Source organism: Belonocnema kinseyi, chromosome 7 (genome assembly GCF_010883055.1).
Source record: "Belonocnema kinseyi isolate 2016_QV_RU_SX_M_011 chromosome 7, B_treatae_v1, whole genome shotgun sequence".
Lineage (NCBI taxonomy): Eukaryota > Metazoa > Arthropoda > Insecta > Hymenoptera > Cynipidae > Belonocnema > Belonocnema kinseyi.
In genome coordinates this window covers 146,763,721-146,780,411 of record NC_046663.1, presented here as the reverse complement: position 1 = coordinate 146,780,411, position 16,691 = coordinate 146,763,721, and the positions used below count along the sequence as shown (strand labels likewise).

The following is a 16,691-nucleotide window of genomic DNA, read 5'->3' as shown; positions in this document are numbered from 1 at the left end:
GTATCAGCCTTGGAGGAGATTATGTTGAGAAATAAAAAAAAAAAATTCTTAAAAGCGTTGTTTTTCTTGGTCAGGCCGGAAACTTATCAATCCACCCTCGTACACTGGCATACGCAGACGACATGGTGTTGATGGCAGAGGATGAAGAAGGGATGGCGGGATTAATTACAGGATTAGAGAAATACTTAGATGGGAAAAAGCTGAATGTAAATGTAGAAAAAACAAAGATAATGAGGTTAAGAAAAGGAGGGGGAAGGAAGAAAGAATGGACAGGGAGATGGAAAGGAATTAAGTAAGAAAAAGTCAGAGTATAAATATTTGGGATATATCTTGCAAACGAATGGAGATCATACATCTCATTAAGAGAAAGGATAAAAAAAGAAGCAGGGGTAATGAAACAGATTGGGGAATAGGAAAAAGAAGGTTAAAAAAATTGGAGAAGGAGAATGTGGTTATTTGATACGCTGGTATGGCCGGTATTAGGTTATGGAGCAGAGATATGGGGATGGAAAGAAAGGAAAGATATTGAGAGTTTACAAGAAAGGTATATAAGGTGAACACTAGGGGCAGACTGGAGCACGCCAGGATATATGATGAGAGAAGAAGCGCAAAGAGATAAGTTAAGTATTAGAGCGGGAAAGAGGGCATGGAAATTTGAGACGAAGCTGAGGGAGGGAAAGGGAGGGGAGTTGGCGAGAAAGTGTTTGATGGAGGTAGAAGAAAGGAGAGGGAGGACGATCGTATTAACGAGATGGGAAGCAGAAAGGAGGGAGTTCTTTAATGTTAGAGAAATAGAAGACGGGACTGGACTAAACTATGAAGAATTGGAAAAAAGGGAGAAGGAAAGACAATTAATAGAAAGATAAGGGGCGATTGAGGAATCAAAATACAATAAATGGTATAAGATGATAAAAAAGGAAGGGGTGCCAAAGTATTTAAAAAAGGGATGGGGAGAGAAAAGGTGGACCAGAATAGCAAGATTTAGACTGGGAAACGAGGTAAGGGAGGAGATGTACTGGGAAAAAGAAAAAAACAGAAAGTGTCGAATATGTGAATGAGAGGAGGAAACATGGGAGCATGTATGGGAAGGATGTAGGAGAAGTATGGAAGATAAAGGAAGCTGACAAGAAAATGTAGTTAAGATTCTAGGGGAAGATGAATTAGGAGAAGAATGGATGAAGGAGTTGGAGGGTGCTAGAGGAGCGAATGAGGGAGAATGAAAGAATGCACGTAAAAAAGGTAAATGGAGGTATAAAAAAGTGAAAGAAAAAGGAAACGGAAGTCGCTTAGATTAGAAGAGTGAAAATTGTAAGTTATGGTAAAGTAAAAGTTAAGTAGACTAAGATGCGTTTGCGTTCTCATGTTCTCTCTCTCTCTCGCTTGCTAATAAGTCCTAAATTGCGCTGTCGCAGGAAATAGAAATAAGGTACTAGATATAAGACTTTATGTAAATAGTTGTAAATAATTGTATATATAGTAAGGATAAGATTGTAAAAAAATATAGATTTAAACGGAAAGATTATAAGGAATGGAAATCATGTAAACCCTTAAGGGACACATTATGAATAAAAAAGAACTAAATCTGCTTCAAACAGCAAAAAAATAATTAATTAAAAATAAGTAATAATGTGAAAAAAAAAAATTTTGAAAACAAATTTTATTTTACTAATTTCATATTTTTTTAACATTTCAATAACTTTTAAGTTTTAACAATTATCTATCAGTATATTATCATTATTATTGATGATGATTTTCAACATTAACTGAATTTTATTTAACAAAAGTTTTTTTAAATAACTATTAAATAATAATTTTGGAAAAAATGTTCATTAAATTTCATTAAATATTTTCTCATTTTTTTAATATTTACATATAATATTTAATATATATTTAATACATTAACATAATATTAAATACTATTAATAAATAAAAATTAAATTTTAATACATAAAAACATTTCAGTGTCGAAATGTTGTCACAGGCTCATACTGCCCAACATGTCGAAGGCATTTTTGGTTAGAGTTGGATTTTTTATTTGATCATTTTTGCACGGGGCTGTCCTGGTATATATCATCAGTCACGGACGCATTTTTATAATGCAATCAAGTGATCTGATGAGAGCAGTCTGTCCAGACATATTGGACAAAGCCTGGTTTTTACACCATCATTGACGGACTGGGTTGCAGTCAAGTGCACGATGGGGGTACCTACAGCTTAAGGTGGGTTCCGAACCACCAGAACCTCGGTAAAGGTACATTGAAAAATTTCCAGAAGTACCGGCTCAGGGATCGAACCCCGGACCTCTGAGGTGAAGTCCAAGTGTCTAACCAACTGAGCCACATAATAATTATATAATTACATAATAATTATTATTATGTTTATTATTATTATTATTATACTTACAATAATATTAAATAGAGTGTAGTGTCGGTGTGGAAATTTTTAAAATACTAGAAGGGTATGAGATGCTCATCCGATTCCTACTTTACCATTTTTTTTATCATACAAATTCCAAATGAAATGAGAAATCGAATTAAAAGTTTTGGGGTATAAAGAAAATGGTCTAATGAACGTTTACGTGCTAATAAAATTTCACAATTAAGAACAAATAAATTTTGAAAATTTTTAAAAATATTTTCTGTTCTTTTCTTTTATTTAATTTTTTGGATAACTAATAAATAAAATAAGTGATAAACAATGAGTAATAATAATTAAATAACCATTTCTAAATAGGTTTAAATCAGGGGCTAAGAGCGAAGCGTCGTTCGCCCTTTTCTCTTCTCGAGCTAAAGAGTCTCGCAAGGCAGGTCAGCCTCTTCTCTCCGCAGTCCTCGAGTAGCGTGACTTAACTGGGTGTCACGAGTTTCGTTGTGGGGAGAAGAGAAGTGATCTCGAGGAGTCTCCTATCGGAATGGTTGAGCAACTTGTGGCCAGCTGTGGTGCTCGACTCTGCTTACGCGAAGGAAAGGGAAACAGGGTGAACCTCGAAGCCTTGCAATGCGCAACGCAAAACTCAAAGGCGTGCTTCTTGGTTGACGAGAGAACTCGCAGCGAGACTGGGCGCTACTCGAATCCTCTGCATGAAGATGCTCGGCGCGAGCTTCGCGAGCCTTGCCGAGAACAGTGGCTTAGCCAGGGGTGAAGTTTGGGCTCCAGAAACTAAGTTATTTCATTATTCAATTACCTTTTTCCCCAGGCTTTGCCTATACATAAATCTGAAGCCCCCTTCAGAAAAAATCCAAACCCCTCCCGAAAAAAAACCTGGCTATGTCGCTGGCCGAGGAAATTCCACAATAATTTTTTTAAACATTTTCTTCCAAGTTACCAGTATCTTTGTACTGGCATGAAATAATGAAGAACGTCCATCATCAAACAAAATTTAATAATTTTCTATTAAATCCTTTCATTTTTAAATAATAAATCATTAACTTCTGAATAAGCATTTCAACTTTCTACCACATTAGTTTAATTTTTAACCAAAAATATGAATTACAAACACAAAAGTGAATCAAAATTTAAAAAATTTAAATTAGATTAAAATCCAAATTAAAAGTCCTATTTAACGTCCAATAATCAAATTAATGCAAAATCTTGTTTAAAAAATTATAAAACAAGAATCCAAGGACCAAATTTGGAAAGCAACGAACAAACAAAAAATCCTATGTAATCTGTAGAAAAAACAAAAAAAAAAGAAAATTTCAGACAAAAATAAAAAAGAGGAAATAAAAATGAGAAGGCAGTGAACGACATCCCCTTCCTTCTCTTTTCCTTCATTTGAATGTTATTTTGTTGTTATTTGATGATAATAAAAATAAAAAAGACGAAAGAAAGAAAAAGATAAGGAAGGGGGTGTGGTTGTCTACATTCTCATTTTTCTTTCCTCTTTTTTATTTTTGTCTAAATTTTTTTATTGGTTTTTTCAGATTACAATAGAATTTTTTGTTTGCTCATTGTTGTCCAAATTTTGTCCTTGGATTTTCGTTTTTTTAACAGGAGTTTACATCAAAAAAGTTAATTTTAATTCGACAAAAGCGATTTTTGCAAGAAAAAAATTACATTCGCAAGCGAAGTTATGATTCTTCAATGGAGAAGATTTATTTTCTAGGAACAAATTAGTTTAATTTTCCATACAATTCAGTTGTGAACGTTCATATGAATGGAATAAAAAATTATTTTCTAGTTTTTGTTTTCCTGAAATCAATTAGAAGGCCAAAAAATAATATTTTGCCGGCAAGGATTGTCGAATACAAATGTTTTTAAACAGATACCTGCCCTTACACATCACCCTTTATTCAAACCTACCTTGTTAAAGTTTGATTGTTGATATTTAACATAATAAAAACGTCCAAAATCCTCTTTTCTAACCCCACGAATTATGGAGTCGGTGGGATTGTTTAGCAAAACCCCTAAAAACCACTATTACTATATCCACACCTGAAATGTCAACAATAACCAGTTTGATTGTCGATATTTGAAAATATACGAACATCCAAAATCCGCTTCTTTTATCCTACGAATGATGGAGTCAGTGAGAATGTTTGGCAGGACCCCTAAAAAACTACCTTTACCATACCCACACCTGAAATGTTCAAAATTACAAGTTTGATTGTCGATATTTGAAAATATAAAAACGTCAAAAATGCTCTTTTTACATTCTCATTTATACTGAGAAGGTATTCGTTTTATGCGAAAAATGACTTTCGCGAATTTAGTCAAATGTCTACGTTCGCTAACCAGCCATTTCTGATAACAATTAAAAAAGTTAAAGCTTTTCCAAAATTTTTAAGACCACTTTTTTCAAAAATTCAAAATTCTATCGACAGTTATTTATAGCACACAAAAATATGCACAATTTATTCCCATGGCTTGTTTGGATAAGATCAAAATTAGAAAAGTTATAGGATTTTCAAAATCCAAAAAACCAAACGAAAATGGACATTTGAAGTAGAAAAAAGCGTGATATGGAAAAACGCGTAGAAGAGAAAAACGTTATTTTTTCAAGGCCCTACATTACTCTTTTATTAGCTCTTTGAATTTTGTTTAAAAAAATCGAAAATTTAAATGTTGATCACAAAAAAAGTGAATTGCATTTTCATCCATATTGAGAAGGTATTAGTTTTATGCGAGAAATGACTTTCGCGAATTTTATCTAATGTCGATGTTTTGAGGCCCCCTGAGTCAGAAAAACAAGTTTTTACGTCGGTGTCTGTCTGTCCGGCGTGGTAATTGTTGACAAAATTTTAGTTAACAACTAAATAAGTTAAAACAAAGCAAAATACGAAAAGAGATAGATCGACAAAAATTTTGCAAATAAAAGAGATCTACAAATTTGTCATGAATCACTTTTTTCATAGAATGAGTAGTTTTTGTTTTCTTGATGAAAAACAAAACTGAGAATCAAAATATTAAATTGTGTGCAAACGATACAAGCTACGAGAATAAACGAGACAACATTTATTCAACGAACAAGATTTTACAAATTTTTTATGAATATTTTTATTTTTTTGACATGAAGCATAATTTTTCTTTAATCGTACAAAACAAGATTAAACATAAAGAATCTATGTATATACAAGGCAATAAGAATCAGTATATTTTAATTTCCATGCATAATATAAACTGTAATGATATCAATTTATTGGAATATTACATGTTTTAGCTTAGCTAAAAATATAATTTAATGCAAAATAAGAAACGAATATTAAAGTAATTGCGATAAATACAATTTGCATTTTATTTTGGAATGTCTTAATAAGCAATCCCAGGCAGAGTTACATAAAAATTTATTATATTGAATATAAAAGTGTTAAGCATAATGAAGAAAAGTTTGTTTATGTGGACAAAATGGAGTTGGTTTTCACGAATAGAACAAAATATAAGAAAAGTAACTTTTCTCTTTTCTTAACCCGAGTCGAAATTTAGGCCCTACTTTGAAGCCGTATCTCCTACCTTCTTAGGGGCTGGAATCTGTAAAGTAGGTTCTAAATAAGCCGAAATCGGCCGTTTTTCAAAGTTTAGCGTCAAAGTGGGGTCTGTATTTAAGATAAATTAGACCCTCTTTAAAAGCTCAAACTACTACTGTAGGACTTGTGGCATCAAATTATTCTCTCTATAATCTCACACCAATATAGATGAATATAAACAAGTTTTGTTATGTATCAGATAGAAAATAAAATAATATCAGTGATATAAATGTCAAGGTTATTAGCAGTTATTTTTTTATACATATTGTTAATAGAATTTGTTAATTATGAGTCTCAAGCATAGTACATTGAAAAACCACAAGTACTTATAAACGTACCCGAGATCGCACGCACGCACTGAGTATTTACTAACCGATTCAGCTATAACAGAACGCGTTAGTATGTATTCTATAAAAATCATTAGCACTTGTCCAATAGTTCAGTGTACAAAATATTTTCAAATCCAAGACAAATAATTGAATAATTACTTTTTTTTAACTTTCTGTGTCGTTAAATATTTATAACGATTTTTCAAGAGTTCAATATACATTCATAGCAAATAAAACTGTTCAAAATGATACCGAAATCAATATCATTTGATATGCAACAAAAATGATATCGAATTCAAAAGCATTTTGATCGGGCGGAGTGAATGATCGACTTTTGAGATCATAATGATCTGATGCGGGATCATGTATGAACTCAAACCAGATGGCTGACGTTCTTAGAGTGTAGTTGTGTGTTGCGTGCGGTTAGAAACCATTTTTAGGTCATTTATTTACTATACCAGTAGCAGGCATTGACGACTATTTTGTAGAGTCTGACTTATGAACCATAAAATAAGATCCAATTGATCCAAATGTACAGATCATTATGATGTTGAGAGTCAAATAATTATTAGAGCAATCAAAATATTTAAGAAAATTTTAATGAAAATCTGTGAATATAATTATAATTTAAAAATATATATTTTAATATATTTTTCAAATTTTTTATTTCATACATAATATTTTTGGTTAGCGATAGAAAATATTTTATTCTTATAATTTCTTGTGTTTCTCAATCACCCACATGACTGTTTAATTCACAAACTTTAATTAATTATTGATAAAAATGTTTATAATTACTTATTAATCGACAATATATAGTAATTTTCCATGATGAATATCATTCTCATACAAATTTTCAGCATTTTCATTTAAGAGAAAATATTCTTCTGTGATTAAGCATTGCAAAGAAGTATTGATTCATATATAAATAATTAATAACAATTAGGTTAAATCTTAAATTATATATTTTTGTTGATTAAATGTGCATTCAGTAATTAACATGACCAATGAGTTCAATTAACCTAAGTAAAAAATAATTTTTACTTTATTTTCCTTAAGTTTGAACATTGTAGGCTCAAAAGATTCAATGTAGGGTCATTATTGAAGTTGCGGTTAAACAGGGTCAAAGTAGGGTCTTGAGTTACAAAAATTTAGACTCTAAAGATTCAAAGTAGCTTCCGAGAGGTGTTACAGCTTCAAAGTAGGCTCTAATGTTTCATTTTCTAGGAGTTAAAAGTTTAAAGCAGGGGCTATAAGTTTAAATAGTGGCAAAGCAGGTTCTAATAAAGAGCTGCAACTTCAAACTAGGGTCTAAATTTCGACTCTGACACTTTTCCCCATAGAACGGTTTAATTGGCTCTACATGTCCCTTTTCGTTTTTATTTTTCTGGGCCCGCCCCTGATTCTGCTATATAAGCGCCCCGAACAAAGAAACTCTTCTCCTCCTCGTTATAATTCAGCCTATGGATCAAGGGAACGGGTTAGATACCGAATAACGTATCTATGATACGAGTAGCCGCTCGCTAGTGATGAATTTGACATGATTTCTACCTGCAGTCCAGACGGCGAGCTTCGCCGCGGTCGCGCGTTCACGAAGAAGCTCGCATCTGGCAACGTCGAGTTTCCCGGTGGTATCTCGGCTACTCAGTCTCCGTTTTCGCGAAGCTGGCGAACTCGCATAAAGCACCCTCGCTCGTAACGCTGAGGAAATATAAAGAGGAGAAGAGATGGCGAGGAGCGGATTTTACGCTCTTCACGCATGTCGCTCTCAGTCTCTGGTTTAAATGGAATTTAATTACATTTTTTTCAATTTCTAAACCTTGTAAACATCGTCATTTCTACCATTATTAACGGCAAAAGTAAAACGTAGCAAGTTTAAAAAATAACAGAATTGATTTTTAAATTTTAATCTCCGTTATGGTTAAGGGCATGTGATACTTAGAAAATTGTCGATTTTACCAGTTTTAGGTTCCCTCGGCTTTTTTTCTAGAATAATAAATATTTTGTCTTAAAAATTTGGGAAATCATAGCGCACATGCTAACGGACGTCCCCACACACTTTTTTGTAGGTTATTTCAAAAAAGTTTTAATTTAGCAAAATGTGATTAATTTGCATAGCGCTTAGGAATTAGTATCGATTTTTTTAGTGTTAGATTCCCCCGGCTTTTTTCCTAGGATAAGAAATATCTTGTCGTAAAAATCTGGGAAATGATAACGAACATGCTAACGGACGTCCCCGCACACTTTTTTTGTGTTTATTAAAAAAAATTGATTTTGCTAACAACGTGTGTATATTTCAAGGTTATGTGTGTCACAATTATCCCGAGCGTTACTTCCAAACTACAAAATATTTTAGGCCGAAAACTTTGGACTTGCAAATAAAACTAATCTCCCGGAACTAACCTTGTTTTCAGGCAATTAAAAAAGTTTATTTTATCAATAGTTTTCAAATTATCGGAAAGGCAGATATGAAAAACGACGTAACCTCAAAACAATGCATAACATTTTTATTTAGCACAATAAATTTTTTTGTTATTATCCCTCAAAAACGAGTCTGAGGACGTCCGTTATGATATTTTATAGCATCTCCAAATTCAGTTTTTAAACATTTTTATTTTTTTGGAAATATAGCCGGGGGAACTGTACCCAATTGACCACACGACGAAGTATCACAGGCCCTTAAGGATATAAGAAACTTATCCGATTCTTACTTTACAGACATTTTAATTTTTACCTTACACATTCCGCACGAAATAAGATATCAATATGAAAGTTTTTTAGAAATTAATGAAAGTAGGAATCGTGTAAATGTCATCTACCGTTAAACGCTTGAAACTTTTTACGTAAAAAATTATTTTCTTCGAGTATGCCTAGAGTAAATATTTATATGATAAATATATTTTTACTTTTGTGCATAGTCAAAATAGTATAAGCCAAAAGAGGTGCATAGATTTTAAGAAAATACATATTTAAACAGTTTAAAAATTGTTTTAAATATATTTTGAAATTTTTTTCTGTTTTAACTCTTCCCATTACCATGATTGAAATCTATTAATTAGAGTTCATAATTTTTTTGATTTTATACGAGCTAATTTATTCATATTAATATTATATTTGTATCAAAAGATAAGTATGTTGTATTTATTTAAAATAACTTAAAAATTAAAAGGTGCAAAATTATAAAATATTTTTTTTTAATTTTAATTTGAAATATTTTATTACAAAATGAAAATAAAATTTTTAACGGTAATGATTAACATATAAAATATCACTTTCCTATAAATAATTTACAAAAATATGTTTTTTTTTTAATAGAACATAAAAAGTTTATTCAATAAATTGTAATACAATCATAAGAGTAGCAATGCATTTTTTACCTTACAGTGCCCATTGATGAACAAGATCATGTCCAGGAAAAAGAAATTCGTAATGAAATTACATTTAAAACGGAAGCAGAGGACATTGAAGAAGGTACTTATTTGTAAATTTCTCCATCCTTTTTAAAAAGTTTTCATCAAGTTTAAAACATTTATTTGACCATTTTTTTCGGAACAAAAAATGGGTTTGGAATCGGAGGAAAAGCTGGACGAGGATGTAGAAGGAAATGAAGAGGGAGCCATTAATGTGAAGGGCCTGGTGGAGGAGGATGAGGAGGGAAGAGGAGGAGGAGGAAGTTGACGTGGTGGGTTTGGAGAAGGAGGAGAAATACAACATACAGATGGACGAGAGGGCCGCAACCTTAGAAAATATGTATGGCTCTCAACTGCGAATTCACCAGCAGATGCATAAGCAGCAATTAATAGAGCAGCAGTTGCAGCAGCATCAATGCACTGAGCAACTCCATCAGCTTTAAAACGAGGGTGGTGTAGAATCAGGTAGGAAAGAGAGTCTTCTTATTATTAAATGGGATTGATCACGGTTCTTTGAAAAATTTGAGGCGAATGGGCGTGAAATTGAGATTAAAATAGTGGAGCCTTTAGAAACGGAAAATATTATTGACTATTTAAAAAAAGTGTTTTCCTCTATTTTTAAATACCTAATCAATTTTGTTGAAAGCCTTGAGGAATATGCGGGAATAATATTTAATTCAGATTTCTATTCAAAAGATGCTGGAGGTTTACCCTTTCGCCCGGCACGTGAATTAAGTTTCGAGAACCTTTGGGATTTCATTTATAAAATCGTCCAAAGTAACGATGACTTTAAATTAGGCCAATCATTTGTAGTCACATTTAATATTATAAAAAATATACGCGTTGCTGGGCGGAAGGTGCTGACCCACGAGGGTGTTAGAGATAGATAAATTTTGAAAATTGAAAACTCTGATAAGCTTTGTCTCCCGCGTTCTATTGTTACTGCCTGTGTGTACCAAGAGCGGGGTACAATTCGTAGCGGAGAATTGCATGCTAAATAGGAGAGTATTGTGAAATCAAAGGGGCGACTACAGCGCGACTTAACTACTGAACTAGTACGCAAATCAGGTTTAACGATCCCTGAATTAGGTTGTGGATTATTTGAAGTTAATATTATTCAAAATTACCTCCTACGTGAGAAAATTGCCATATTTATTTTTGAATTTAATAATTTCGGTATGGGTAAAGTTCCACCAGTAAATGACGGTACAATTATGATTGTCGAGTCAGAACAAACGGTACGATACATCGTAAATATAACGTTTTACCCTGATAAAAATAATTTTGAACCCATTTTATCTTAAAATCAGCCGCGGGTAGTCATGAGTTTTGCATACCATGCAATAAAAGCTACGCAAATCCGTCTACTCATAGAGGTTCTAATAAATGCAGGTCATGCCTGGCAATACCCCCTTGCAAATATGAGGCTAATAAACCTCAAATAAAATGTAATTCTTGTGATAGATTTTTCTTTAGTAGGAACTGTTTACACATAGTAAAAAAGGCTCTTTTTCCGGTAGCAAGAGCGTATGCTCTACTTTACGAATTTGCCCAAATTGTTTGAAAGTAGTAGATTTTTATAAATCTAAAAACCATCAGTGTGAGACATTTTACTGCAAAAATTGCAGTTTCATAAGACTGTATAACCACGGATTTTACATGTCAGCAATCATTGAGCGTCTAACAAATTCCCCGAAACGAATCTGTTTCATGTTTTACGATTTGGAAACACGACAAACGAAAACGCTTCAGGGTGATAATTCGGTAAACGTTTGTGAGCCGAATCTCTGTGTAGCTCAGAAAGTCTGCTCTGACTGCTTATTAAACGAAAATATTACGGAATCATGTCAATATTGCGGTGTACGACAGCTGATATTTAAAGGGAAGAGCGTTATAAACGATTTTGTAGAGCACCTGACGTGTAAGAGGAACATTTTTAGTACAAAAAATTGCATAGCACACAATGCAAAAGGATTTGACCTGAAGTTGATTCTCCGTTACTTGGTGGAGGTAAAAGGTACAAGAATCCGTCCGAAGGTAATCACGAATAGCACCAAAATCATGCTCAAGCAGGTCGGGAATTGTTAATTTATACAGTTTGAATTATATGCTCATGCCACTTAGTGGCATGGGCATATTGGGGCATTTGGACTTATTGGGGAGGGTTCAAAGAAAGGAAAATTTCCACATTTTTTCTATATATCAGAAAATGATTTGTATATCGGTCCTTTGCCACCGGTTGAGGACTACTCCCCTGATATCATGACAATAGAGACCCAATGGCGGTTACAGAGGAGCAAATAAGCAGTCTGTTAAAGCCATTGAGTGGTTATTATGGGTCGAGAGAGAAATTGGGTTCGAAATTAAGCATGCAGCTAAATGTCGTTAATTCCGCTGTTACATACTGTTACATACTGGCCGAAATTTGGGAATGTCAATACGATAAATTGAAGAAAATTTCACCCCAGATCCATGAATATTAAAAAAATCACCTACTGCTGCGCCAAGATGCTTTAAACCCTCGCAACGCGTTTTTCGGAGGTCACACGGGGAATACCGTTTGCTTTTATAAGGTGAAATAAAACGGAAAATACAATATATTGACGTTTGCTCTTTATTTCCTTTTATTTCGAAAATGGGGAAATTTCCTGTTGGGTATCCAAAAATTTATGTTGGAGATGAATGTAAGGGTTGAGTTGGTCAAAATTATACGAATTTAAGACAAATTGATTGTTTAATCAAATGTCATGTAATTTCACCTCGCAATGTATACCATCCAGTGCTACCCGTACGAATGCACGGGAAACTCATGTTTTCGCTGTGTCACGCGTTTTGCGAGTCTATGAGTCAAAGCAATTGTATTCCTGGCGATGCACAGCTTGAGTTGGAAGGAACGTGACGAGGCGTCAAAAGAAGATTATCTTCGTGAGCATCCCCCGGTTGAGGGTATAGAGTTGGACCGTAAATGATTTTTAAAAATCCAGGTTTACGTTCCGTTGCAAAACTCTCTCTCAACTCTTTTTGGGGTAAATTCGGTCAAAGAAAGAATTTACCACAAACAGAAGTTGTTAAAGAGCGTAAACGATTGATGGAGTTGTTGACAAACCCAGAGTTAGAACTCTTGGATATTACACCCGTCAATGACGATGTTTTATACGCCAACTGGTCGTATAAAGACGAGACAAGTGTAGCATCACCCTACCATGCCATGAAAATGTACCAGAGTACAATCCACCATTGGGTCGATTACTGGGTCAAATGACGGATGAGTTAGAGGTGCATGGCAAACGGAGTTATATTGACACTTTTGTATCTGATAGCCCTAAATTTTATGCCTATAACGTGACCTGTCCAGATGGAAAAAGTCATCACGTTTAAAAAATTAAGGGAATAACGATAAATTATAAAAATTCACAAGTATTCAATTTTTAACCCATCCGGGAAATAGTAGTCTGCAATGCTCCAACTATTTCAATCTCTTTTAGAACAAATCGCCGAACAAAATTGCGTGATGTAGTAACAAGGACGAAGAAAAAAACGAGTAAACCGGTCAATTGTAAATGAAGATTCTTTGAAAATTATGAATCTCTACCTTACATTTATGTCGAATAGGGGGAAAACATGGAACACTCGCAGTAGTATGATTTTAGTAGTTTGTTTTTATGTAGCTAATTATTTCTAAAATTACGTTATAAGATCTCTCTTTCTCCACTAGCATTTGAATTAAGGAAATGGTCAGCATGGGTTCAACTGGAAGAAATGTGCGTATATTTATTTATATAATCTGTTCTTATAGTAAACCATAAAATTGTATAACTAATAGTTTTTTTATATTTCAGCAAATATGGGTTTATACGGTCAACCTGTTTTCCAGACAATAAATCGTCCTGTCGCTTCTATACGTCCTTTTGTACAGGAAAGGCGTATACCACCATGCTATGCTGCAATTCCAATTGCACAAGCTCTTTTGGCAGGATCACCACCTCCAGAATGGCCAAGCACTCGGCCAATAGTTAATTTATGGCAAATGGCCTTTCCTGATGATGAAAGACCACCTCAACTTTTTTTATTAAACTCAGCCATGCATCAAGCTGTACATATTTAAAAATAAATATTGTTATTATTTTCTAAGTCTGTTTTATATTTTTTTCAAATATCTGCCCATTTAAATTCTCATTTTTAGCATTTAGAACTTCCAAAACAGGCTATAGTTTGTTTTCGAATAAAAAAAAAAAATAATAAACAGCCACAGTAGGACAAAATTGAGAAAGGACTCCGAACTAAATGTATGGGAAAATGGCTTTTGGTGGATTTAGCTGAAACTTTGTCATTTTTAAGGTTATAAGTGCCGGATGAAATATCCGTAAAAAGAATCCAAAAAAATGGACAGTTTTAGCGCTATGCGGCGCTAAGCGCTCATGATCAGTGAATAGAACGAATTACAAAAGATTTAGTTACAAAAACGATGTCAACATAGAAATCACGGTTCAGATCGCGGTCTGTCACATTTTCGCCTACACCGTTGACTCATATAGCGCGTTTCTCAAAACGATCAAATGCTAAGCGCCCAAGACTTTAACTTCACTAATTAATCACTTCTTTAAAGGCAGAAATGGTACCCAAAGTAACATTAGTAACATTAGAATCCTTGGTAGCAAGGAAGTTTGAGGATACTTTACATGTCGCTGGTGACGTGCGTAACACAGGAACCATAAAACGCTTGCAATATGTGCGCAAGAGCCAAGAGTTCTGGCCCCTGACTTACATGTGCAGTAATAACCGAGAAGCTTTTCGTTATTGTCTGGTCCTATGTCGTCGATATCATTGAACGCTATCCACAGCTGGTACCTTGTCGCATTTCGGAAACGAGAAAATACTCGTACTCTGATCAAAACAGGTTAATTAAGTCGCGTATCTAGTTGAAACTTCTCATCTTCTTCTCGTTGCAGCTTGTCTTGAACGTAAGATGGGGCAGGTTCTACTTGATACACACCAATTGTTATGTCGCGTATTTCTTCTAATGTAGGGCGAGGAAATTGTGGTACTTGAAGTTCATGCAGGCGATTCGAATTTGCATGTCCGTAGCGCATATTGTCCACTTCTACGCGCGCTTGCACAATATTTGGCTCACGAGCTCTCGCTATATATTCTCTTGTAAGCTCTGCTGTAGCGCCTTGCATCTCGATAACAGGATGCTATCGATTAATTATTGCACCAGCAATACGAAAGAAGTCCTTAGATTGTGTACATGAGCCATCGGGATTTTTTTCTCGAAGAACTTAAAAATGGACTTTATGTGGCCATTTCTGGATTCCACTATCCATCTAGATTTCGTTACTTATCCGAGCTTCGTTTGCTTCTTCCGTTACCAATTGACTCTGTCCTTGTTGGAGACGCAACCTTGATGCATTTTGCAAAGGAAAGTCAGCAAATCTTTTTTCCTCACGTATCTGGCACCATGTCCATGTAACTGCGGAATAGGATCACAAAATTCATACAATTCTCTAAATTGTTCCTTTGTTACAGGAGCAATAGCTTCAAACTGTTCATCAGTGAATCTATCCACATTATCAAACGCCACGGCCGCATGAACATTTGCTTCGCTACGAAGTTGCTGCAAAAACTGAAGTAACTGCTGTCCCGGAATTCTATACGGCCTATTAATCGCTTGTAGTCCAGGAAGCAAGGGGCCTAAGATAAAAGTAGTAGCGTTAATTGCGGTAATATTACGGGTAAAAGTTCTCTAGCATCAACATCTGTCATCATGGGGTGGCAGCGCCACCCCATCACGACTGCCCGGGTTATAAGCTAATTACCCTGGCCGCTGCAACCAGGTCTATTAGCTTATTCGCCTGGGTGTCGTGCGCGCGGGTGAAAATATAAACTCATTGATGTACATTTTTAATTTAATTTTACCATCGCATTCTACGATTATCTTTAAGACAATAAAAAATCAGATAAAAAGGGATTACACTGTGTAATGTCTTTATGCTTCAACATGGATCCACGGTCGAAACATCTATTTACCTCTATAATTTATGGTGCACAGGGTTGTGGTAAAACTGCTTTTGTTGGTGGCAGTCATCCTAAAAAGAGTACGGGGAGGGAATTAAATTTCGTGAAGGTTTACCACAAGCATCAGCCTATAGGAATGATCCTCGAGTCAAACTTGTAATTATAGACGATCTTATGCGTGAATCGTCAACTAACACAGTCGTCGATCTTTTTAGCAAGATAAGTCATCACTAAAAATTTGAGTGTGATCTTTTTATCATAAAATATTTTTCACCAGGAACATGGTCAACGCGATATTTCTTTAAACGTTAATTATATTGTAGTATTTAAAAACTCAAGGGACCGAGCGGAAATTCAACATCTCGCTAAACAGGTATACCCTGAGGATAAACTCTTTCCGCAGGAAGCTTATTATGACGCAACCTCTAGACCCCACGGCTACCTCCTTATGGATTTAAAATAATCTACTCCTGACAACTGTAGATTTAGAACTTGTATACTTCCGTCAGATTCATATCAATACGTTTACGTACCAGTCTAGTGCCAGTCTAGTGCCAGTTGTACGTTTGTCATGATGACGCATGCACGAAAATCTGTCGGAATGCAGATTGTTAAAAAATTACACGCTCTCTATCATCTGGATACAGATTGGCGACGCGCTATTTTAAAAAAAATCTAACCCGAAAATCGTTAAAAGTATCTGTGAATGTGCATTGAATATTTTACAATGAAATATTTCTCTAAAACAAACCGAGAAGCGAAAATTAAAAAAAAACACAGATATGCATTAAAAAAACTAGTGTCACCACGCGGTTCGCGGAACAGTAAAAAACGCTTTATTGTACAAAAAGGAGAGGGCTTTTTACCACTTTTACGAGGCAGTCTGATAAGTACCTGAAAATTCTAAGAGATGGCATTAGTATTCACTAATGTGAACCATTTTCGTCGAGCTTGATCCTTCAAATGACGCCTGT

General features: G+C 34.5%; 1 protein-coding gene across 3 annotated transcripts in view; it reads left to right on the top strand.

Moving 5' to 3' along the window:
* LOC117176945 (arf-GAP with dual PH domain-containing protein 1-like) overlaps positions 1 to 13,777 on the top strand; it is a 153,632-nt gene extending 139,855 nt beyond the window's left edge. For 2 of the 3 annotated variants that reach the window (XR_004467642.1, XR_004467641.1), the window contains exons 7-8: positions 9,677 to 9,763; positions 9,869 to 9,884. The gene's annotated coding sequence lies outside the window, so the exon portion shown is untranslated. Of the gene's footprint in view, positions 1 to 9,676; positions 9,764 to 9,868; positions 10,168 to 13,417; positions 13,464 to 13,541 lie in introns of those variants that run through there. The other variant, XR_004467643.1, reaches the window with a different exon arrangement.
* The last annotated feature ends 2,914 nt before the right edge of the window (positions 13,778 to 16,691 follow it).